At 40.8% G+C, this 24290-nt stretch overlaps 1 long non-coding RNA gene across 1 annotated transcript in view; it reads left to right on the plus strand.

The window, feature by feature from the left end:
* Window positions 1-24290, plus strand: part of LOC145408034 (uncharacterized) — a 35080-nt gene extending 10790 nt beyond the window's left edge. Inside the window, exons 3-4 of the long non-coding RNA XR_013898849.1 lie at window positions 18481-18569; window positions 24232-24290. This is a non-coding gene — a long non-coding RNA (uncharacterized LOC145408034). The remainder of the gene's footprint in view (window positions 1-18480; window positions 18570-24231) is intronic.

Consider the following 24290-nt stretch of genomic DNA (forward strand, 5'->3'; position numbering starts at 1 on the left):
TTGTGCCACAGCCTGTCTCACCTCTTCAATCCACCACGCTGTTCCTTGCACCCCCCTCCATCTTCTTTTCATCCCACACACCACATCTCATGCTGCACATATCTCTTCTGTGAATATCCTGCACACACCTTCCACATCCCCCATCTGCTGCAATTCATGTTTGCCCAATCGTTCCTCCAAGTCTCTCTTATATTCTGCCTTTTTCTCATCCTCTTATAACCTTTCCACTCTCCTTGCAAATACTCCTTCTTCCCGTCCTTCCCTTCTATTTCTTAAAAGAAAAGCACTCATGTTGAAAGCCACGTTGTGTTTTGTCCAGTTTACATAATACAGGATATGTCTATCTATCTATCTAGTACCAGACGCCTCAGTCCCGTTTGGGGTGGCCACAAACAAATCGCCTCCAAGTCGCCCTGTCCCCCGCCATTTCACTCCCCTGCTCCCAACTCACACCCCCCTCTCTCATATACCTCTTCACCCCATCCCTCCATCTCATCCTCGGCCTCCCCCTCCCTCTTTCCCCCTCCACCTCACTCACATACACTCTCTTCGTCAGTCTTTCACCCTCCATCCTCTCCACATGGCCAAACCACCTCAGTATGTTACAGGATATGTAATGAGTTTAAATAATGTGGTTGAGCCTGTACATCCGTGTTTTATTCCATTTGATATTGTAAATTCGTGGTCTGTCTCCTCACTCAATTTCATGTGTTTTGTCACTACAATTTTGTTATTACAGTAGGGTATGTTGATTATCATTGGGTGTATTTTAAAGTACATAAGTACCTCTATTAATTTGTCTCTTCAGTTAGAATTGTAGGCCTTTGTAAAATCAATTGCAGTGACTTAGGAGTTTCTTCTCCCATGCATCATCCAATCCTATGACACCCCAAGAGAAGTGTAGGAGACTGGGGCTAGGCAAGTTGGTCCTGACATTTAAGATGAGAGTGACCAGACTCACTTATCCCTGAGTGGCATTATGTTAGCAATAAACCCCTACCATCCTATGGTTAAAAACCTGAACTGGTGCAATCTGATTTTCTTCACATTTTTATTTAGTTCCTGTATCATGTCTATATGGTCTGTTAATTTAATTGGTACTTTTGATTCTTCTGTTATCAGGTTCTTGGTTTCTTCTAATTTCTCAAAATTTTAATATATATATATATATATATATATATATATATATATATATATATATATTGTGTGTGTGTGTGTGTATGTATTTTTTAGTGTCATTCCATACTATGTTTATAATATTTTCAAATTTTTCCTAGATTTCCAATCAGAATCTTACCAAGTTCTTTTTTGACATCATCTGGTTTCATTTTCCTTCCTTCATTATCACGCATATGTTTGTTTTTCTTTTTCGTATGTCTCAATTTCTTTATGGCTTCCCTAACCTAGCAATTTATCCTAATGTCACCCAGCAGTTATGTTCTGGCTGCTTTTTATGCCTCTTCCTAACCTTATTTTTTTTAACCTATCTTAGCATTATATCCCAGCCTAACCTAGCAGTTAATCCTAACCTTACCTAGCAGTTAATCCTAACCTTACCTAGCAGTTAATTCTAACCTTACCTAGCAGTTTATTCTAACCTAACCTAGCAGTTTATCCTAACCTAACCTCTCTGTACTAAGATTCGAGTAAGTTTTAGCAGATCCACCATTACAAATAGAGTCATAAGGAACATGATTCAGGTTAGGGGGGGAAAGTTGACAGAACAGGAGTAATAGTGATTGAATTGGTAAGGTCTTGTTGCTTCAATGCGTAGTTACTGAAATGTTTATCATTGTAAAATTACCCTCCCCCCCCCCCTTTTATTTTTTATTTTTTAATGGCCCCACATTTCCAGTATTCCATAACATTTGTTCATCAACTTAGGGGTCTTCTCTGGCATTTCCTCTATATAAGCATCTTCTGGGGTGTAATGTCTATCCTGAAATTACACCAGTTTTTATGGTAAGAGCATGGAAAGCTGAGTGGCTTACTAGGTTAGGTTTAGTGGCAGTTGGGGAGGTTAATGTCATGGGAGGAGTTGGAGGGCTATAGGGGTGTGTGGCCCCACCCACTTTGTACTTTGTGTGTTTTGCTTTGTATTGAAATAACTTATTTTGCTGTGGTGATTGGGGAAGGAGTGTTAAAAATGGCAAGATACTGCATTTCCAACTGAAATGAGAAAAATATTTAAAACCCTTGAAAACACAAGCAGAAACCAAGAGAATTGTCAGTATTTTGGAAAAAAAAAATACTGAAAGACTGCCTCCTGCCCATTTTGCTTTCCTCTTGTTATCCCTGTTCAACTTCCTGATGTGTTTTTGTTTCTCAGGCGTAGTGTAGCAGACTTGCCAAAACCTATTCGAGTCTGTCAAAATTGTTACTTTGCAAACCTACCATAACCAAACCTAACAATGCTAATTTGACCTAACTTAAGTCTTGTTTTGTATGGTTCATCATGGTCATACAATTTTTCACAGGACTTTGACACCAACAAAACAGCCATAGTACATAGCCAGACTTCTGGCAGTTGAAAAAACTTCTCAAGGTTGCATCCATGAAGGTGATATTTGTCCTGTCAATCATGAAGTACAGTCTCTTTAGTTGTAAAGTTTTAAAGCATTAATTGTGAAAGATTTTTCCCAAATGGAAATGTAGAGATCAGATATTCTGGAAGAGTTTTTAGAGAAGGGAAAGAAGTTGTATGTGGCCTTCATGGATTTGAAGAAAGCATACTGACAGGGTGGATAGACAAGGATTGTGGAAAGTATAAAGAATACACCTGTATATGGAGTAGATGGGAAGTTGTTTAATGCTGTGAAGAGTATGTATGAGGGTGGTAAGGTTGCTGTGTGTGTGAATAGTCAACCGTGTGAATTGTTCTGCTTGAAGGTTGGATTGAAACAGGGATGTGTCATGTCTCCATGGTTGTTCAGTCTGTATATGGATGGTGTTATAAAAGGTAGGGCAGTGGATGTTGGAGTGACCCTAATGAGAGTGGGCAGTGTGTGGAAACTCCCTGTACTGTTCTTTGCTGATGATACTGTGTTGTTAAGTGAAGACAAAAGGGAGCTGCAAGGCTTGGTGGATGAGTTTGGGAGTGTGTGTAAGAAATGAACTCTAAAGGTGTATGTAGGGAAGAGTAAAGTTATGGTAAAGGTGAATAAGTTATGGTCTTTGAGAAAAGTGAAGTCAGTGAATGTATGGTGAGGTTGGATGAGGAGGAAATGGAAAATGTGAGTGCATTTAAGTACTTGGGTAGTGTGATGAGTAAGAATGGAAGTTTAGAAGGTGAAGTGCTTGAAAGGGTACAACAGGGAAGAAGAGTTGCTGGTTCTTTGAAAGCAGAGTTAAGAAACAGGGAGGTGAACGTGGAAAAAAGTTGCTGCATAACAGTATTGTGATACCAACTCTAACATGTGGAAGTGAAGCTTGAAGCTTGTTAGAGGGACACAAGTCAAGAGTGAGAAGAGCAGTGGAACCGAGTTATTTGAGTGGAGCATGTGGAGTTATGTGGACAGACAGACTGACATTGAGGAAGTTTTTGAAAGAGCATCGTGGTGTGGATGTGGATGTGATAGAAAGCATTAGGATGCACACATTGTGGTGGTTTGGCCATGTGGAGAACATGGAGAGCGAGAGACTAATGAAGAGAGTGTATGCGCGTGAGGTGGAGGTGGGGAGAGGGAGGAGGAGGCCGAGGTAGAGATGGAGGGATGGATTGGAGAGGTATATGAGAGAGGGAGGGAAGGGGGGTGAGCTGGGAGCAAGGCAATGAAATGGCATTGGAGGTGATTTGTTTGTGGTCACCCCTTATGGGATTCAGGCATCTGTCAGTAGATAGATAGATCTGAGTACAGTATGTATAAGTTGTGTCTGCCATTTACGCCCAAGAATCATACTGTATATGTTGAGGAAGCAAATCACGGATAAAAACATGGAAATGTTTGCTATGATGCAGTTGTTTACCACAGTAAAATTGTGTGGAGTACGTACAGAAAACAAACTGGAAGAATTAGAAGTGAGCTGGTAAGGTCTTTCTGCCACAATTAATTTACCTCATACCCTTCCCCCCCACTCATTCTCTCTCTCTCTCTCTCTCTCTCTCTCATGTACTGTGTATATGTCTGAGATGGTATGAATCTAGTTTGTACTGGCTTAAAAAGTAAGGTTACAAGTTTACCATCACCTTCGAATATCATGACAGGTGACTTAGGCTATCTCAGTAATTTAGGACCACAGTCCCCTCTCCCCCCCATATATGGTATTCATAAGATTAATTGGGCTTTTTAAAACTTGTTCTAAGTTGGTTTGTAAATTATCAGTTTTGGAGATGATTCCCTCCTCTGAAATAAGTGAATTCCAAGCCTTTTTATGCATTAACCTACCGTGATGCCTTTTAACCCAGCCTAGACCCTAAGCTGTTTGCTTCTAACCAAAACAAATCCCTACCTGGTACTTAGTTATCAGTCTCACATTTCTGAATAAATGAACAGGAGTGGGGGAGCGCGTGTCACTTCCACAGAGGCCATAGCAAACCTTGCCAGGCAGCACCTTGACTCTTGATTGGCCAGGTATATGATGACTTTTTGGTTGCCAACTGGCTGGATTATATATAATGTTACATCTCGGTTATTGATTTGAAGGAAGTGTCGTAGAAGGTGGTTGAGCAAGCGAGGTATAACTATAGAAAACAAGTAATCAGATCTGTTGTGGGATGTAACAAGAATAACAACTTGAATTGTTGTATTTGGTAAGTTACATCTGTATGGTATGTTTAAGAAAATTATTATAGGCCAAACTTTCTCATGCTTTCTAAGTACACGCTGTTCGTAGGTAAAGCAGACAAGACTGGCAGCTGTTGTCATGGTGTTTTTTTCATTTCAGTGCACATTGTATGGTGTTAGTTTTTGTTGTATAGTTAGCTCTCACTTGTACAAACATTTGTTTTATGACATTTTCATCAGAATTCAATAATAAAGGAATTATAGTGCTCATAAATAGCATGCATTTTGTTCTGTCTTTGCCACTGCAGCCTCAATCTTTGTTAAGGGTATGATTTACGTACTCTGTTTTTTACTAGCATATTTAGGTATACATTTAGATATGTGATGCTAACATTTAGATGTGATGCTAATGTTTGGAAAGGTCTTACTGGAAGACCCTTCCCTGTCCCATCTATATCTTTGTCCTATTTGTCATTTCTCGTTTTTGTCTCCTCTGTAACCCATCCCTTCTTTCCTTTATTCCTTCTCTTTTGTGAAGAAAAGAATACTTGAAGTGATTGATCACTGCATATGAAGCATCCTGTGGAATAAGGAGGTACTGTATCAAGCAAAACAGTTTTGAGGTCATGTTTTAAGGTTGAACATTATCTCTGAACTACCTGCATCAGTGTCATTCACACACCAACCAAAAAATCAGCAATTTTGTAGTTTTAAACAACTACAGCCCTTATTATGCTGAATTAGGCAGTGAATTTTATTGATTTAAAGGATGAGATGTCATACAACCTGACCCTCCCATCTTTGCACTAACATACTCTTTGCCCATCTTGCTCTTCTTCCTCTACACTTCTCTTCTACTTAAGTGGATCACGAGTGCATTTCCATTTAGTGTACGTGAGGGACTGTCAGGAAGAGGAGGAGGATGTATTGGAGTCCTCCATGTAGCTTTATAAAAAGTGAGTCTAATTTCACAGGAATGATAGACAATGTACTCACAAAATCCTGGCTAACCGAGAAGATGGTGACAGAGCAGGGGTGGGTGCATGAATGCCCAGTTTTATACTACAGTCTGAGACTAACCCTATAAATCTGATGGCATAATTTACATTTCTTTCTTGTAACCAATAGATTGTCTTGTTTAGCAGTTTTATGCATTCAGTATCGACGGAGTAGCTTGAGGCTATACCTCACCCTGTCAGATTGAAAAGTCTAATCTAAGCAGAAGAAAATAGTCTGTAGGAAAGGTAATGGTGAGGACAGACACCATGAGTCCTCATGCCTTGGTGCCCTTGTCCTTAATAGAGATCTTTGAGCCTATGGTGGGTTGTTTACCTACTACAGTCTGTTCCATATAAACTGGCGGAGAGAAACCTGTATTTTCCTTCCCAAGTCTGTGTCAGACGTAGAATGCAGGTGACCTTTGAAGGATTATCCCCCTCTTTCCTTCAGCCCCTCCCTTCTTCCTCTCCTGAGACACACACACACACAAACACACACACACTCCCATGCACGCACATATAAGGTATATTCTCTCGATAATTCTTATAAAAATATGTGGAACATGCTGGGATTCTTGGGTGAGTATAGCTTGAGATGAATGGTAACAAAGAAGAGGAAGGAGGGAATGCATGAATTGAGCACCTCCTGGCCTGTACTGGTTCAGGTGTGCATTTGGCCTCAGGTCAAGATGGGTGGAGCTTTTGCCCTGAGGTCACATGCAGCATTTCCTGGAACACCCTTGTTGATGCTTCTCAACATCCTGCCCAGGTCACTTATAATAATGGACAACGCATCATACCACTGCAAAATCGTAAATAAAGCACCAACACAGAGCTTACGAAAACAAGAAATTATGAAGTGGCTTAACTTCCCTCATAACCCTCTGCACACTAAGGCTGACCTGCTACACCAAGTGAAAAAAACAAAAAAAAACAAAGACAAGCAATTGTTTGAAATTGATAAAATCGTCAATAATCATGGTCACCAGGTGCTGCGGCTTCCTCCCTATCATTGCCAGCTCAACCCCATAGAGCTGATTTGGGCTCAGGTTAAGGATGATGTGAAGAAGAGAAACTCAAATTCTTCTAAAAAATTACGAGTGATCGAAGAGCTGACGAGAAATGCGATAGAAAAAGTAACAGCAGAAAACTGGCAGAAATGTGTGGGACATAAAAAAAAAAAAAAAAGAATTTATGAGAAATGACATTGCTGTAAACCACATGGTAGAAAATTGTTATCAATATATGGAACGAGTCCAGCAGCGATGAAGATGGATAAACAAGTGTTGTGTGAGGTGTCTTGTGTATGCAAATTGTAAATAAGAGTTGTAAATATAAATATAAGCCATATACATGATTGTTTAATTTTATACAAGAGAGAGAGAGAGAGAGAGAGAGAGAGAGAGAGAGAGAGGGGGGGGGAGGGGGAAGGGAGGGAAGGAGGAAAGAACAAAGAGAGAGGGTGGGAAGGGAGAGGGAGAAACTTTCCCTTTTCCTATTAATCACACACACACACACACACACACACACACACACACACACACACACACACACACACACACACACTAGAAGAGGGAGAGAGAGAGGGTAATGCGTATTTCACCATTTTTTTAATATAAAACTCTATCTTGATAGAAGTTATTTTCAGCAAATTATATGACTGATATTTTAATAATTATAACGTTTCACCATTTCGCAACGAATCGGTGATTTTCTTAGGTTTGTAAATCAGGATAGAACTCGTAATAATGCCTTCAAATTACATAAATTCATGTTTGGATTGGATGTAAGATTGATTAATATTGGGTCAGAAAAAATATTATTGCTATATTTGAAGATTAGACAATAAACAGTTCAAATCTCTCTCTCTCTCCCAGGAGAGTAGGCTGGAGAAAGAGTCAGGTGAGATCACTTTTATCCCTTTGTACGGTCACCTGCGTTCGACTAGGACTTGGGAGTAGCTTCTCCGCCACTTTATATGGAACAGAGTATAGCCTGTGATGCAAGGTCATTGTATCATCCAGGTTAGCAGTTACCTCCCCTAGTTGGTTTTCTGCAGGTACCTTTATAGGCCAGTCAATAGGGGGTTGAATAAGGAAAAAAAAACATGGAAAGCTGCAATAAGCTTTATTGTCTTCGTAATAGGGTACTTAACATATTAATTTTGCACCCCTCTACCGCCCCGGATTTGGCCGCCATCTTTAAAAAATGGCGGCAAAAAAGAGTTTTTTGCAAATATCTCGCTTGGGACTCACTTTAGAGGGAAATGTGTCAATACATAAAATAATCTACATAAAATTCTCTATAAAAACTCGACTATTCATTTTTGTGATACATTGCACTGTTTTGGTGCCAGAGGTATTAAAATATTTGCAGCTTATTTTTCATACTCCCTGTTTCCTTATATAGTTTCGAAAATTGTCTCCCAAGGGCATCAGTTTGTGGAAACCACCAAGACGTACAATAACATTACTTAGGTGTGAATCTTGACCACATTTTGCAACAATGTCACGAGCCTTGATATACAAAGGTTGGTCAAAGGTTACAAAGCAACTTTGTTGTTTCAGTTCTTTGCATTTCTCTACAGCTTGGTCAAGTACTATGTATGTGGTGTCATAATCGGTAGGTGGAGCATTTGTAAAGGGAAGGTATGAGATCTGGGACACATCATATGGCAAGTGTGCAGTACATTTCTCCATGTAACCATTCCAACCTGGACACACGGTCTTCATTTGCCATTTTCCAAGTAGCCACAGGAGTTCCATTGTTGTTACTGACACAGTGGTGGAAACTGGATTGATATTTGGTAAATCCCTGACTTTTATATGCAGCAGTCCTCCTGCACTTTTATTTTCAAATGCTTTAATGGGAACACTACCAAACTGTCCAACAGAGGATGCACAGGGGATCTTCTCAAGTCTTGTGATTTGCTGATCTGAAGTAGGATCATTTGGAGAAGGGAGTGACACACGGAATCCCTCCCATACTGTGGAAAGTGTTGAATCCATCAATGGTACAGATGTTCACATCAGCGTTGTCGAATACAAGCTGTGTAAATTAGTCAGTTTGAAGTTCCCTGGCTAGATATTACAAAGCTGATACTTGAAAGAGTGCTGCCTCAGCATAGGAAGCACATAATCCCAAGGTAGAGAGTACATTCAGTAGATGCTTAGAACCATACTTTTGACTGAGATGAACAGCAAGGCCTATTTGTAGAGGGGATATGAAAGAACTTGGTCTAGCTGCTGTTAGGATAGCATGTGAAATTGCTGTACACTTCTTATCCCATTTACTTTTATCTCCTTTCTTGTTCTTTAAGACAATAGTTTTAATAAGGCAGTTGAGGGTATCTGGTACAAGAGAATCCAAGTTTCGTTTCGTTTTCGTTTCATTTTTAAAGGCTCCAACATGCTTGCATGTGTCGGTGTTGGTCACCTAATGGCGGCTCTCCACACTGCACGATCTATTGCAGCCTCCCTGTTCAGTCCCTTAACCCTAAGGTCACACTTAATGACCTCGTCCCATGTCTTTCTCGGTCTACCCCTCATAACCCCACCCCCAATATTAACACTTCTCACCTTCCTCACCCAATTATCATCCCCCATCCTCTCCACATGTCCAAACCACCTCAGTCTACCTCTCCTCATCACAACACCAATACACTCCAGTCCCATCCTACCTCTCAACTCTTCCATTGTAAACCCAGCCCCTCCAGGCCTTGGACGCAGGGACGCACTGCACATCCACCTAATCATTGTCATTTCTGTACGTCTGAGCCGGCGAATATCTTCCTCCTTCACTGCCCAGGTCTCACTGCCATACAGCATTACACTCCTAACACATGCTGCATACAAAGACACCTTAGCACGTAGGGAGAGCCCTCTCAATGTCAAGAGAGGCAAGAGCTCCCTGAACTTCTTCCAACCACTTCTCACCCCAGCCACAGAGTTAGCTCCAGCCCCACCTCCAGCACACAACATGTCTCCCAAATAACAAAACTCTTCCACACACTCAAGAGATCCACCAACAAGTTCAATCCTTTCACGTCTGACAATCTCCACCTGCTCACCCCGGCACGCCATACACATAAAATCAGCATTATCTCGCAGTCTACCTCTGATACCACTACATCTCTTATGCACCCATTTATGACACACACCGCACAAGATGGAATTACTTCCCACGCCCTTGTGGCAAACTGTACGTGGCCACTCTCCCTCGTCTTTGACAGTACTGCCACCAGCCCTAGATATCATCAGTTTTGTTTTATCTGCATTTACCCTTAAACCCTTTTGCCTCATACCATCTCTCCACTTCCAAAACCTTTCCTCCGCCTCCCTTTCATTCTCTGCAATCAACACCAAATCATCAGCATACAACAACTCCCACGGGAGTCCATTTCTAAAGTCACGTGAAAGGGCTTCAAGTACCATGATGAACAACATGGGACTCAAGACTGACCCCTGATGCACACCAGCATTCATGGAAAACTCATCACTCAAATCTCCATTCACTCTCACATGGGTGTGAGCACCCACATACATGGCCATAACCACCCTAACCAGCCACTCCTCCAAGCCAAGCTTTCTCATTGCCCACTTCACCACCTCTCTAGGGACTCTGTCAAAGGCCTTTTCCAAATCAACAAAAACAAAATAAAGATCCTTTCTACCAATATATTTTTCCTGAAGCTGTCGAACAATGAATATGGGATCAGTGGTCCCCCTACCTGGCATAAACCCAAACTGCATCTCATCAATATTCACTCTTTCTCTAATCATACCTTCTAAAACTCTCTCCATTACCATCATTATCTGATCTAAAAGCTTTATACCTCTATAATTTCCTATTTCCAGGGCATCACCCTTCCCCTTATACACATTTACAGTTACACTCTTCAGCCAATCATCTGGGACAACACACTCATAAATAATCCTATTTATCAGGTCAGTGACTAAACTCACCCCTGTATCGCCTGAGGCCTTCAACATTTCAGCAGTCAACCCAGACACACCTGCTGCCTTCCCCACCCTCATCCTGCCTATTGCCTCACTCACAGTAGCAGTATCAATCAAAGGCCAAGGGCCAGACACTGGATCTGCTGGCTCCAAACCTTCCCTGTCCCAGTCAAACTCCTCATTCAACAAACGGTTATAATGCTCTCTCCATGCATCTTTAATATCCTCACTGTTCACCACTACCCTTCCTTCATCATTCTTCACACACTGCTCACTATGATATCCCGATTATCCCTCTTCACGTGACCTGTCACCCTAAATATATTTTTCCTTTCCCCATGATTTAGGTTATCAAGTAATTGTCTCTGTGACTCAGACTTTGCCCTGTATACCTCTCTTCTAGCCCTACGCTTGGCAGCCAAATATTCCTCTTTGCTACCACCCTTCTTCCATTCCCGGAAAAGCCTTCTTTTCTCCTTAATTGCAGCTTCTACACCCTCATCCCACCACCAAGTTACTTTATGTCTTGGTGGTCCTCTTGTCCAGCCGCATGTTACATCAGTAACTCTCAAGAAATTGTTCTTGAGGGCTCTGTACTGTTCATTAACGCTTCTGTCTACAGCTTCCTGTTCAGCCACCACTCTCCTCAACTCTCTATAGAAGGCATCCCTTACTACTTGGTTTTTCAGCTTCCATATTTTCCTCCTAGGTACATAAGTCCTCTTTTTCATCACTTGTTCTTTAAGCACCATATCACAAATCAATAGTTTGTGCTGCTGCACACACTCCTCACTTCCTATAACTTTAACATCCCTCACTAACCTATCGGCCCTCCTAACCAGAAAATAATCTATCTGACTGCTATTTCCCCCAGACTCATACGTAATTAACCTACTGTCTCTTCCTAAAATATGTGTTGCACACAATCATGTCCGATGCCTCCCCAAACTCGAGTATCCTTTCCCCTTCTGCATTCCTAAGACCATATGCACATCCCCCATGCACTCCTTCATAACATTGTGCTGCTTCACCTACATGACCATTTAAGTCCCCTCCCAAAATCACTATCTCATCATCCCGCATACCACCCACTACACGTATTAAATCATCCCAAAATCTATCTTTCTCTGATTCATCCAATCCTGCCTGTGGAGCATATGCCGATATAATCACAGCTATCTTTCTTCCCAACAGAATTTTCACTACCAATATCCTATCGCTTACTCTCAAAACATTCATAACATATTCCACCCATTTCTTCCCAACCATCACACCAACACCTCCATATCCGTCTGTCCTCCCCTGCCAAAACAACTTATAGCAACAGTCCTTCCCAACGATCTTTCTGGCTGATCCATCCCTGTACCGGACTTCCTGCAAAGATGCCACATCCACCCACCTCCTACTGAATGCCTCAACGACTTCCCGTGCTCTTCCCCTCAAACTTCCCATATTCCATGAACCCACTCTCATCCCCATGGGTGATTTACTGTCCTCAGGCTTGCTTTGAACTTGTTTTGTCATCTTCAGTATTAATAAAGGGGGACAGACACAGCACAGGTCCCACTCACTGCACAGTCCCAGGTCCAGGCAATGGATCTTGGACCCCTAGCCCACTGATCAGTTTCATACATCTGTGACCTTATATCTTAAGCAATTATTTTGGTGGCTGTATTTACTATCCGAAGCCGCTCTTCTTTCTCGTCATTACTACTTTGTTTTTCAGTCAGAATTTTGTTCCCTGTGTCACGGAAACACACCACTCTGTTTTTGTTCACAGAAACAACAATGTCTTGTCCATATCTTTCTTTCAGTTCAGATTTTATTGTTTTTTTTCAGTTGGTAGCTCACCCTCATGTCCCTCAAAAATCTCGCTTAAGGTAAATTGGCATTCTTCTCGATTTCCCTCCAGGTAGTTAAAAGCATGAGTCAATTGCCTCTAAAACTGTAGAACTTTTGTTACGACCACATTTCATCCCAGAAGATGTTTGGAAGAATTTTTTCATGCAGGTTGAATGGTATCTTGCCTCAGCAGCAACTAAATCAAGTACATTACATATGCGAGTACATACTGTTTTGCCCCACTCATCATTTCTCATTTCACCAGCTTTCAAAATAGTGTCCTTAACATGAAGAGTCTCTACACGATGCACAGATTCACGCTCACTTGAAAGTTTTTTGCTTTGTTTTTTCAAAAACTCATATGATGCTTCTTTTCCACAAAAAAAGGCAATCATGAAGAAAATCAAAATCTGACACTAGACTTCTCAGAGACGTTGTAGGCACTTGAGAGGTTTCCCGTCTTGACTGGAAAGTTTCAGCACTCCTTTCTTTCATATACACCTTCCTACATTTTTCATGCACTTTCACACTTTTCAGTCCTTTTAACTGAGATTGTTTTCCATCTTTCCACTTAATGCTGTAGTCTATCAGTGTCTTCACACCTTTCTCTTTAACTTCCCGAAGTCACACCCTCAGAAAGCTGTCCTTCACAAATGAAGCATTTCCTCAATGAAGACATTTTTCCACAATATAGGAATCACTGATAGGTTAACTATCTCTTTTCATAGTCCTGAAACAAAAGAAAAACTACCATTGACTTAGGAACTTGAAGCATTTTTTAATATTGCATGCAAAAAAAATTACCACGTGAAATTCGGGCACTGGGGGTACGAAATAAATAATTGCGAATATTTTCGCACCTCTGGAACCAAAACAGTGCAACGTATCACAAAAATGAATAGGAGAGTTTTGTAGAGAATTTTATGTAGATTATTTTATGTATCGACATATTTTCCACTAAAGTGAGTCCCAAGCGAGATATTTGCAAAAAACTGTTTTTCGCTGCCCATTTTTCAAGATGGCGGCCAAATCTGGGGCGGTAGAGGGGTGCAAAATTAATATGTTATTAAGTACCCTATTACGAAGACAATAAAGCTTATTGCAGCTTTCCACAATTTTTTTTTCCTTTTTCAGCCGTTTTTCTTCCTCTATTGATTGGCCTATTACCCACTAACTCATAAAAGGTAGTTGTACATGTTGAATGGTGTAGGCTGCCCCACACCGTGGTTCAGACTGGCACTACTTGGTTCGCAGCTTTATACTTAGCAATGCTGACCACTCATCTGCCATTGAAGTAGCAAGAATAAAATAAGCAGTGGGTCATTGTATAGTAGGGGAGATTTAATCTTTCTGAAAGTCACACCTTCATTTCTTTGGTCCTGACTGGCATTTTTAGCCTTAACTGGTCACTGAAAGTGGTTTGTTTTAATGGATATCACACTAAACCTTTGATGCCTACCTAACCATGAGAGCAGCAGTCTTCTAGGTCAGCCTGTGCAATACCTCACATAACCATGAGAACTGCATCCTTCAGTCTGAGCAGTGGTATTTCTTGGTCCTAACCTGTACTTTGTACTTGTACAGCATATTATATTACAGTTGACTATCCTTTCCAGTGTTACTAAATGGTGGCATGCCTTTAAATCTTCTGAACTCATATTTGGTTGTAGTTTCCAGCTCATCTAAGTTTTAGAAATAAAAAAGTAGGCTAAGTCCTGTTTTTTTTTTTTTTTTTTTTTTTTTTTCTCTCCAGCAGTAGTGGGTTTGATACAGTCATCATCCTTTGACTTAAAAAGTTCCTTTCTAGATTTTATATAGTGAACCTGTCAAATGTTATTAGATTGAATGGGCTTAGTCTGCTTATCAGTATAAGCTGTCAACTTAGCCCGTAAATTGCCAACAGGATCGATCAATCCTTTTTCAGTATTACACAAAGTACCGAATATGATTGAGGGGCTCATGGAAAAACTGGGGAAAACACGCTTCGCCCCGATCGTGACGTATATCCCTTCCAGCCAATCAGAACTGAGTGCGAATAGGTGGGAAGGAGGGAGGGGAAGAATGGCGTGGGAGCACATAGAAAACGGGAGTTGCGCCCCCTGGAAGGGTAACGTTTTCCATCTTTGACGGGAATATGGCTCATGAGCCAGTTGGTCTAAAGTGCTTTGGTTTGTGGCATAACGTGTGTAAATTCAAGCTCTAAACCTTGGGCATAACACTTTTTATTTCTTTAAGAGTTGAAAAATCGGCTCCATACATAGATTTTCATGTAGGTACGGTCAGTCGACTTGCGTATCCTAGGGGTTAAGAGAAATGAAATACTGTGTATTCCTAGAGCAACTAAAACAGTTTGAGATCGAATAGGTGGGGGTGACCTGCCCCATAGCTGTTACAAGTGTGTTGGAGTAGGTGGGGGTGACCAGCTGTTATGGGTGTTGTGTTGAAGTAGGTGGGGATGGCCTTCCTCATAGCTGTTACAGATACAGAAAGACCTCATTATAACAGACTAATTGATGCCCAAGCCATTCCGAAAAATGCAAAATTCCGATAAAAGCGACATCCGGACTCCCTCCTGCTAACATGGACATTTTCTGATATACAGTAATCCCTCTACTATTCGACGTAATAGAGCCAAAGGCATGTCCGGAAAGTGGGCCCCTGGCTCCTAGACTGGTACTTCTAACCCAGCCTAACTTTGAAAGCCACCTAAATAACTCCCTACCAGATATGCATGGCACCTATTTAATCCTATTTAAGACCCTATTCACACCAATAATGGACATAAAGCATGAAATAAATGAAAAGGAACCAAAGAATGAGGAGTTAGAAGTGACTGTACCTCAGCCAGGGTACATACAGCATGTCTGTGGCTGCCTTCACTAAGGCTTTGGCAGTGCTCTTGAAGCATGTAAAGTAATCCAGTGTTGTGCCGCACTTAATTCTTTGCACTGTAAGTTATAATTGCTTAACACTGCACATTGTTCTTAACTGCACCACGCCAGTTTCAACCGCCAATTTGCACTCCACAGTTAATCCTTTGCACTCTAATTTCTTAACACTGCACAACACTGTAAATTCCCATGTGTTCTAGTGGCGAGGTACAGTAAAACCTCGATATAACTGACTTCAGTAGACCGGAATTCGCTTTTATCAGACTCGAAGAGCTACCGGACTAAATTCCTATATGTCGGAAAAAGTCTGGTAAAGCCAGAAGCAGTCTGGACTTCCTGACCACTTCAGCTGTGTTCACCACAATAAGGTAAATAAAAGACATGTTCATCAGTGTACAGTACAGTATTATAATACCATTTGATTAATGTAGTGAAGTTATAACATAGTACAGTACTTCAATGATAGTCAAAACAGTTTAAAAACTGTTCATACGATCCGGACTAATGTCTGATATATCGGAAAAAGTCCAGATTAAGAGGGGGAAGTCTGAATGTTGCTTTTATCGGAATTTTGCATTTTTCAGAATGGTTTGGGCCCCAATTAGTCCGTTATAGTGAGGTCTTACTGTATTGCAGTTTATTCACTGTTTACTCACAGAAAACGAGCACTTGTGGCTTCCATTGCAATAAGCATCTACTCGCGATTGAAGTTAGGCAGTAACTGTTGGTGACTGGGAAACAGAGTTGCTAGATCGCAACGGCCACATTGCCAAACTCCGTAGTTTTCATTACCAAGTTCGTAAAGCTAGCATTTATTCTTTACTAATTATATATACAAGTGTAAATACATGTAATCATTCTCCTTATAATTAACAGCATGTTGATTATTTTCACGCTATGTAGGGTAGCAAATTAATCAGAGAGAGCAAACAATCCACCATCTCCATCCTGTGTATCCTCATACATGTGAAAAATCTGTTTGGTAATGCATTATTCTGATTCATTATCAAATTGGCCCACATTTGGTAAGGAAAAACATCAAATGGCAACTCTGACAGGGGAGGGGGAAGGGGGAAGGAAGGAAAGGATGAAGGGGCCTTGGTGTGAACAGCTGTTCGGCATCACGTGGCAATTTCAAATTACGGGTGGGAAAAAATTTGGATTTTTTATTTTATTTATTTATTTTTGGTTCCGAAGGTCCAGGCCCACAATGTCCGCTAAGTGGGGTGTCTGGAAAGTGGGCGTGCAGATAGTACGGGGATTACTGTATTAGGCATTAGTTCGGATTGCATGAACGGTTTTTAAACTATTTTGACTACCATTGCGGTACTGTACTGTGTTATAACGTCACTACATTAATGAAATGGTGTGATATATATAATAATACTGTACTGTACATTGATAAAGATGTTTTTTATTTACCTTATTGTATTGAACATACCTGAAGTGGTCAGGCAGTCCGGACTGCTTCTGGCTTAATCGGACTTTTTCCGATATACAGTAATACCCGTACTTTCCGGACACCCCACTTACTGGACAGTGTGGGCCTGGACCTTAGGAATCCAAAAATGTCCCCCCCCCCCAAAAAAAAAAAAAAAAAAAAAAAAAAAAAAAAAAATTTCCCCACCCGTAATTTGAAATTGCTGTGCGGCGCCGAACAGCGGTTTACACATTGGCCCCTTCACTCCTTCCTTCCTCCCCCCTCCCCCCTCCGGGTTGCCATTTGGTATTTTTCATTACCAAATGTGGGCCAATTTGGTAATGAAAAATTTGTTTGATAATGAATCAGAGTAATGCATTACCAAACGGATTTTTCACATGTATGAGGATACACAGGACCAAGATGGTGGATTGCTCTCTCTGATTAATCTCCTAGTCTACATAGCGTGAAAATAATCAACATGCTGTTAATTATAAGGAGAGTGATTACATGTATTTCCACTTGTATATATAATTAGTGAAGAATAAATGCTAGCTTTACGAGTTTGGTAATGAAAAGTTAAATTTAGTAATGAAAATTGAGGAGTTTGGTAATGTGGCCGTTGCGATCTGGCAACTCTTTCCCTGTCATCAACAGTTACTGCCTAACTTCGATGGTGAGTAGATGCGTATTGCCATGTAAGACATATGTGCTCGTTTTTTGTGAATAAACAGTGAATAAACTGCAATACCTCGCCACTAGACCACACGGGAATTTACAGTTGTGCAGTGTTAAAATCAACTAGGGAGTGCAAATTGGCGGTTGAAACGCGGTTGAAACTGGCGTGATGTAGTTAGGAACAATGTGCAGTGTTAAACAATTATAACTCACAGTGCAAAGAATTAAGTGCAGCACAACACTGGAGTACTGTACGTGCTTCAAGAGCATTTTCACCGCTGCCAAAGCCTTTGAGATGGTGGCCACAGATGTGCTGTAAGTACCCTGGCTGAGGTACAGTCACTTCTAATTCCTCATTCTTTGGTTCCTTTTCATTTATTTCATGCTTTATGTCCATTATTGGTGTGAATAGGGTCTTAAATAGGTTTAAATAGTTGCTATGCATGTCTGGTAGGGAGTTATTTAGGTGGCTTTCAATGTTAGGTTGGGTTAGGGTCCTTAAGTACCAGTCCAGGACCCAGGGGCCCACATTCCGGATGGGACCACTTTCTGGACATGCCTTTGGCTCTATTACATCAGATAGTAGAGGGGTTACTGTATAGGAATTTAGTCTGGTACCTTCTCAAGTCCGATGAAAGCGAATTCCAGTCTATTGAAGTCTGTTTTATCGAGGTTTTACTGTATTGTGATTTGCTTGTGGGCAGCCCTTGATCATTTGTGCCACAGGAGGAAGGAGAGGTTTTTATTTGGGGGTTTGGTTTCTCCTGTGCCAGTTGAAATTGAAGTTCTGTTCAGGATCTCCCTCATACTTATAAGTGTGGTGAGCAAGTGGTTTTCAGTGATTTGAGGGCTGCTAATGTTCATTTCAACAAGGAGTTTGAAATTAAAGGATTACAGTATAATTACAGTAATGCACTAATCTTAAAGGATTATAGTATAATTACAGTAATGCTCTAATCTTTTTTGCAGTGGAGGAAGAAGCGTATGCGCAGGCTTAAGCGTAAGCGCAGGAAGATGCGTGCAAGGTCAAAGTAAATGTATCAGCAACTCCACATGAGGTAAGATCAGTATGTGGTCAAGTAACTACTGTAGTTTTTAGTTTATAATTCTGTCCATCTATAGTCAGATGCTACAACCCTGTAAGGGGTGGACGTTTGTCTTTGTTTTACGGGAAGGGGCACTAATCTTCTGCCAACCTACTTGACACGTAGGGAACATGTATGGGTTGGTTATACGGGTACCACTTAGTGTTGTAAATGTTTTCCTGGCTTACAGGAAACCATTGGGTTTGTCACTTATTGTAAAGCCTCCTGAAAAGGAAAGTTGGGAGAAATAGGAAGAGGAGGGCAGACAGATAAGAAGGATAATGGTGAAGGAAGAAATTGGTAGCATCAAGTGAGCGGATGATGGTTGCCACTGCCTACTTTCAAATATGGAATTGACTGAAATACCCTCCCCCCCCTTTATATACAGTAAAAGTCCAGTAATCCGAACACTGATAATCCAAAAATCCCAATAATCCGAATTTTTGAAGAAGGCTGACAAAAACTCCAAAAGTAAAAAAAAAAATCAAAATTAAAAAATTCAAACTGGGCGCCAAATGTGTCGAAGAGCTGAACGATGTAGTCATGGAAGTTTCATGGAAGGAAGCTTCTGTATACTGTACTTCGATAAACTGGTGCATTTCGTTGAACAAAATAATAATTACAATTGCGCTGAGGTGATCAATTTCCATATCTTTCGAAACGAGTTCTGCAAGAAACGTATGCAGGCTGTCAGGCAGGCTGAAGTGCATGAGCAAACAGGCAGGTAAATCCACTAATATTTTCGGGACAAGTCGCTGTCACAACAATAATGACAAATTCGCCGTCAGGACAATTCGCACCCTAGACGATTCACAGTCATTCTATAATTATATTTATTAACCCTTTCCCGCACGGTAAGTTTCAGTAAGTTTTCTGGCTCACGATTTTTCACTACGAAGCAGCCCGGCCGGGGAGCGCGCGCGCGGCAAATTTGAGCGAATGAAACACATTCTTGCCTTATTTTCGCCACCCAAAAATCCATGTATTCCCATGAAACCTATCTCCAGGTATGCATCGATGTTTGTTCTATCTGATAAACAGGACCAAAACACAGGAAAACACCAGCAAAAAAGTTATTAGCCCTGGAAGCATGGTCGAGTAAACTGTTTTCACTTCCCAACATCGCCGTTTGAATGTTTTCCATCATACAGAAAAATGATCTAATAAGTTTTTATAGAGAATTACATCAGCTTTCTAATGAAACCAATCCGGTTGAGATACGATGTATACTTTTTGAGAAAATGGACAAAAACTGAAAGCCATTTTCGGAAAAATTTCACTGACCTCTGAGAGCAAAGTTTTCCCAGGCACCTTATGTTTTTATAACATAGTAATATGCCCCAATTATCCAGCTTTCCCCATCTCAAGTACAAACCCCATACGCTTCATAGTTCTCGAGTAAATCGAAAAAAAGTACTAGGCACTCCGTGCGTGATTGACTTTCGTGATGCGCGCAAGGCGTATGCAATGTTCCCGTCTATGTAACAACGAATTCTTATCAGAAATATTACATAGTTATGTATTGTACATATGTAGAATTTACTGCTCTTCATCATGGTTCAGACGTGAAATCGATACGTCCAATAGTTTCCGAGTAATTGGCCGAGAAACAGAGAGTACAGTAATCACTCCAATATCCGACGTAATAGAGCCATAGGTAGGTCCGGATATTGGTTCTGTCCGGATATTGGGCCCCAGCTTATGGACTTGTACTTATGGACCCTAACTCAGAGAAACACCTATACAACTCCCTCTGGACATGCATAACACCTATTTAAGACCCAAATCACACCAATAAGGCACATAAATGACTGAAATAAATGCAAAAGAAACAAAATGAGGGTTTAGAAGTAGGTTCATACAATAATAAACATTCTGGTGACTGGCTCCTGGACTGGTACTTATGGACCCTAACCTGGCCTAACTCAGTAAAACACCTTCCTACTGCACATGCCTAGCTCCTAACACCCTATTCACACAATAAAGGACATTAAAGAGTGAAATGAGATAAGTATAGTATGGAAAAAAGTACAGTATGAAACATTCTTATGTCTGGATAGTGGGGATGTTCGGATATTGGGCGTCCGGATATTAGAGTGATTACTGTATTACTACAAGCATTTTTCAATGGTAACAGCCGGGAAGAGACACTCATTTCCACTGCCTTTTCTCGCACAAAATGTAACATAATGCTTACATTTTGGTATTGATCATACGTAGAATTTAGTGGTATAGATCATGGTTGTTACAGAAAATCGATGTCTAATAGTTTTCAAGTAATTGGCCGACAAAGTGAGGTTAGTACTCCGAGCGCTTGTCACTGATAACAAACGCGAGGAAAAAGAAAAAAACCCTCGCCTTTTACCCCCAAAAACGCTACCAAAGGCTTACATTCTGGTATTGATTACACGTAGAATTTAGTGGTATTGATGATGGTTGTAACAGAAAATCGATGTCTAATAGTTTTCGAGTAATTGGCCGACAAAGTGAGGTTACTCTTCCGATCGCTACCAACTTTTACACACACTGTTTTTTCCTTGCACACTTGCCTGAAGACTATGCTACCAACTTTTTTTACCCCCTATCTGTACAGACTGTTACATCTTCCATGGATTTTTCCTATTGTTATAACCTACTACACAAACATAACTCTTCTATAGTTACTGCTGTGGAGATTTACTTTCTTTCATATGTGTAATCTGTAGGAGAAAATGGTTATTTGTCTGAAAGTTGGAGAGGTAATGGTAATAGATTATTATATATATCAACAAAATTTGCAGAACTCACTTCCTCCAGGGGTGTTGATCCAGTTAGACCAGGAATTTGAAGATGAGTTATGTAGTGTGTGTGTGTGAGTCAGCTTCTCCCTGAGAGTATGAGGCAACACTATTTTTAGCACACACCTCACTCGTTCACGGAAACTCGCAGCTTGTTTGACGTATATTTCATACAATTCCATACGCATTTACACTATCAGAATCACAATAATTCCAGCCCTAAAACACCGGTAATTCTCCCCTCCCGACTTCAGGTTTTCCCCTTCACAACACTGTTTCATGCCGTACGTAACGCTTGCTGGCTCTATAATTTCACCAAGCCATCCACAGTATGTTTCACACAATATATATTTATGCCTTGGCTTCATTTATATACGTATTTCCACTCACGCCATACGGCCTACGGGGGGGCGGAGTGGCGAAACCCCGCTACACTGACCATGCGTCTGGTTCCAAGGCCCAGCGATTGCTAACGGCCAGAATTGCTTTTCAATACATATATGTATGTTCCATCGACAATATCACGTCACTATATGTTCACATACAATGTATTATCTCACTGAGTCAATAGGGCCTTTGCCTCGGGCGAGAGGGGGAGAATTATGGACGATTTAAAGGGAACCACGAGCTGTCAAACACCACCGCCTGACTGCTCGACAAACACTGAGGTTGGAGGGAGCGGGCTGAGGTAGATAAGGCAAAGCAGCGTTGCCAATGACTTACCTCGAGAGAGCTTTGGTGACCCTATGACGCGCCCAAAAATCACGCAAATCGGCCTATAAGTTTTTTTCTGAAGAATATTTTTGTGCTTAAACCACGCGATTCGAGTGACTGTGCCAGACCTAATACAAGGCGACGTCACGGGAATCGAGTGACTGTGTCTGAGGGGGTTAACTGATACTTTAGTAATTAATTTTTAGGGGGATCTATCAGTCTATGTTCATTCAATAGGGTAGTCTTTGGATATCATTTAGAAGTTGCACTTTTAGACAGTAATTAACTTGTTTCTACCTTGCTGTCGTTGACTTTGAATTATATTCTAGCGTCATCCATAGCTGTCTTCATTAATTAATTTCCATTGGTACTACAACATCCTGGGTATATTTTAAAACGACTTTGAAGAGGTACAAGTACAGAATTCAAAAACTAGTGTACGGTACTTTCTAAATAAACTTGATATGTAAATAAACGATGGGGAATCGTCTTGACGGCGAATCGTCCATATTTTGACGGCAAATTGTGCCTTTACAATACGTGCATATTATTATTAACCCTGGCCATTCTCTGATTGGATTTACCTGCCTACAACTGCTGTTTTCAACACTACGCATTACTGGTGAGTTAAACAACCCATAACATCTCAATTTACCAAGTGTCTTCAGCAATACATTATTAAGTAAAAAGTTTGTGTAATACGGAATGTTAATATGTGCCATATTGAACTATGAGTGAATGAAAAGTGATCCATTTGGTAAAATTTCAGTTTAAACATGAAATTAACTCCTTAAACGCGGCCGTGTACAGTCGATCCCCCCCGAGTGGCGGGGTTGTATCGCGGTCTGAGTACCTGTAGGAAGATATTCGCCAAAAATCAGAGATTAACCCTAGAACATTATACTTGGTATGGCAGATAGTACTTACATTCAGCTTTCTCCAGAGACAGGTGTTGAGCCTTCATGGACTACCCAAGGACTTGTGGAGACTTGCAAAGTTGGGTAACCAAATCTTCACTTTCACACCTCCAGCAACCCGGTTTCCCCTCTACCACAGCCTCATTCTGTCACAGTAAACTTTATACTACAACGTAAAGGTAGTTAGGAATCCGTATTTGTACAATAAGCACTGAAAATAAGGTTAAAATCAACGGAGTGTACGGCCGACATGCACTGTGGCGGCGGTCTTCCCGTCACTCAACAAACATTTCCATTTTCACAGCTAAAAACATGTATACTACATTATTTTCAATCATATTACTTCCCAAAAGATCACCATGGCGTGCTTTTTATTCTGCCTTACGCCCGCCACTTTATTCTCTTTCCTGTCGGCTGCTTGCACTGACTGGGAAGAGCTAGAACTCGCCATAATGTCACTTTGAAAGCCTGCAGTAAACTGACGCTAAACAGGGGCAAACCGTGAGAAAAAAAACTATTGTTACAACTGGGGAAACAAGCCTTTCCTAGTAGCATAAACTGCTTGTGAGAGGAGAGTGCAGATTCACAGTTCTGAGCGCTCAGAGCGCTGCCATGTATCACAGCCAGGCTGGCCGGGCTGTGGTGGGGGGGGGGGACGGGGGGAAAACGCGATATTTGGCAACAACTGAGGTCAGTAGTACAAAGGTAAAGTGTGCTAGTTGTAGCTAGAGGGTGGTGGTACTGATAGACAATACCAGCTGGAGCCTGCTTGCCCGTGGTTATTCAAAATTTACTAGAATCGCAAACGCGACGATCCGCCATTATGTCCTTTTGGCCGAGCGTCGCAAATGAGACGATCCGCGTTTAAGGGGTTAAGTGTCTTGGGTGTCCCACCCAAAAATCTGAAAAATCTGATAATCCAAATGATTCTCGGTCCACTGCCATTCGGATTAATGGCCTTTTACTGTGTGTGTGTGTGTGTGTGTGTGTGTGCTTGGTAATAAAATTAATAGTTTTACTTTGTTTTTCAGATTGCATGATCAAAAAGTCATCAGTCTCGAATTATACTATATATATATATATATACTGTATATATATATATATATATATATATATATATATATATATATATATATATACTTTATATATATATATATATATATATATATATATATATATATATAATGCTTGGTAATAAAATTAATAGTTTTACTTTCTGTTTTTCAGATTGTGCATAATCAAGAAGTCATCAGTCTTGAATTGTACAATAAATTTCATGGTGGTGC

The sequence above is a fragment of the Coenobita brevimanus genome, chromosome 75 (genome assembly GCF_032717465.1).
Source record: "Coenobita brevimanus isolate Jiangsu-jjx chromosome 75, ASM3271746v2, whole genome shotgun sequence".
Taxonomy (NCBI): Eukaryota; Metazoa; Arthropoda; class Malacostraca; order Decapoda; family Coenobitidae; genus Coenobita; species Coenobita brevimanus.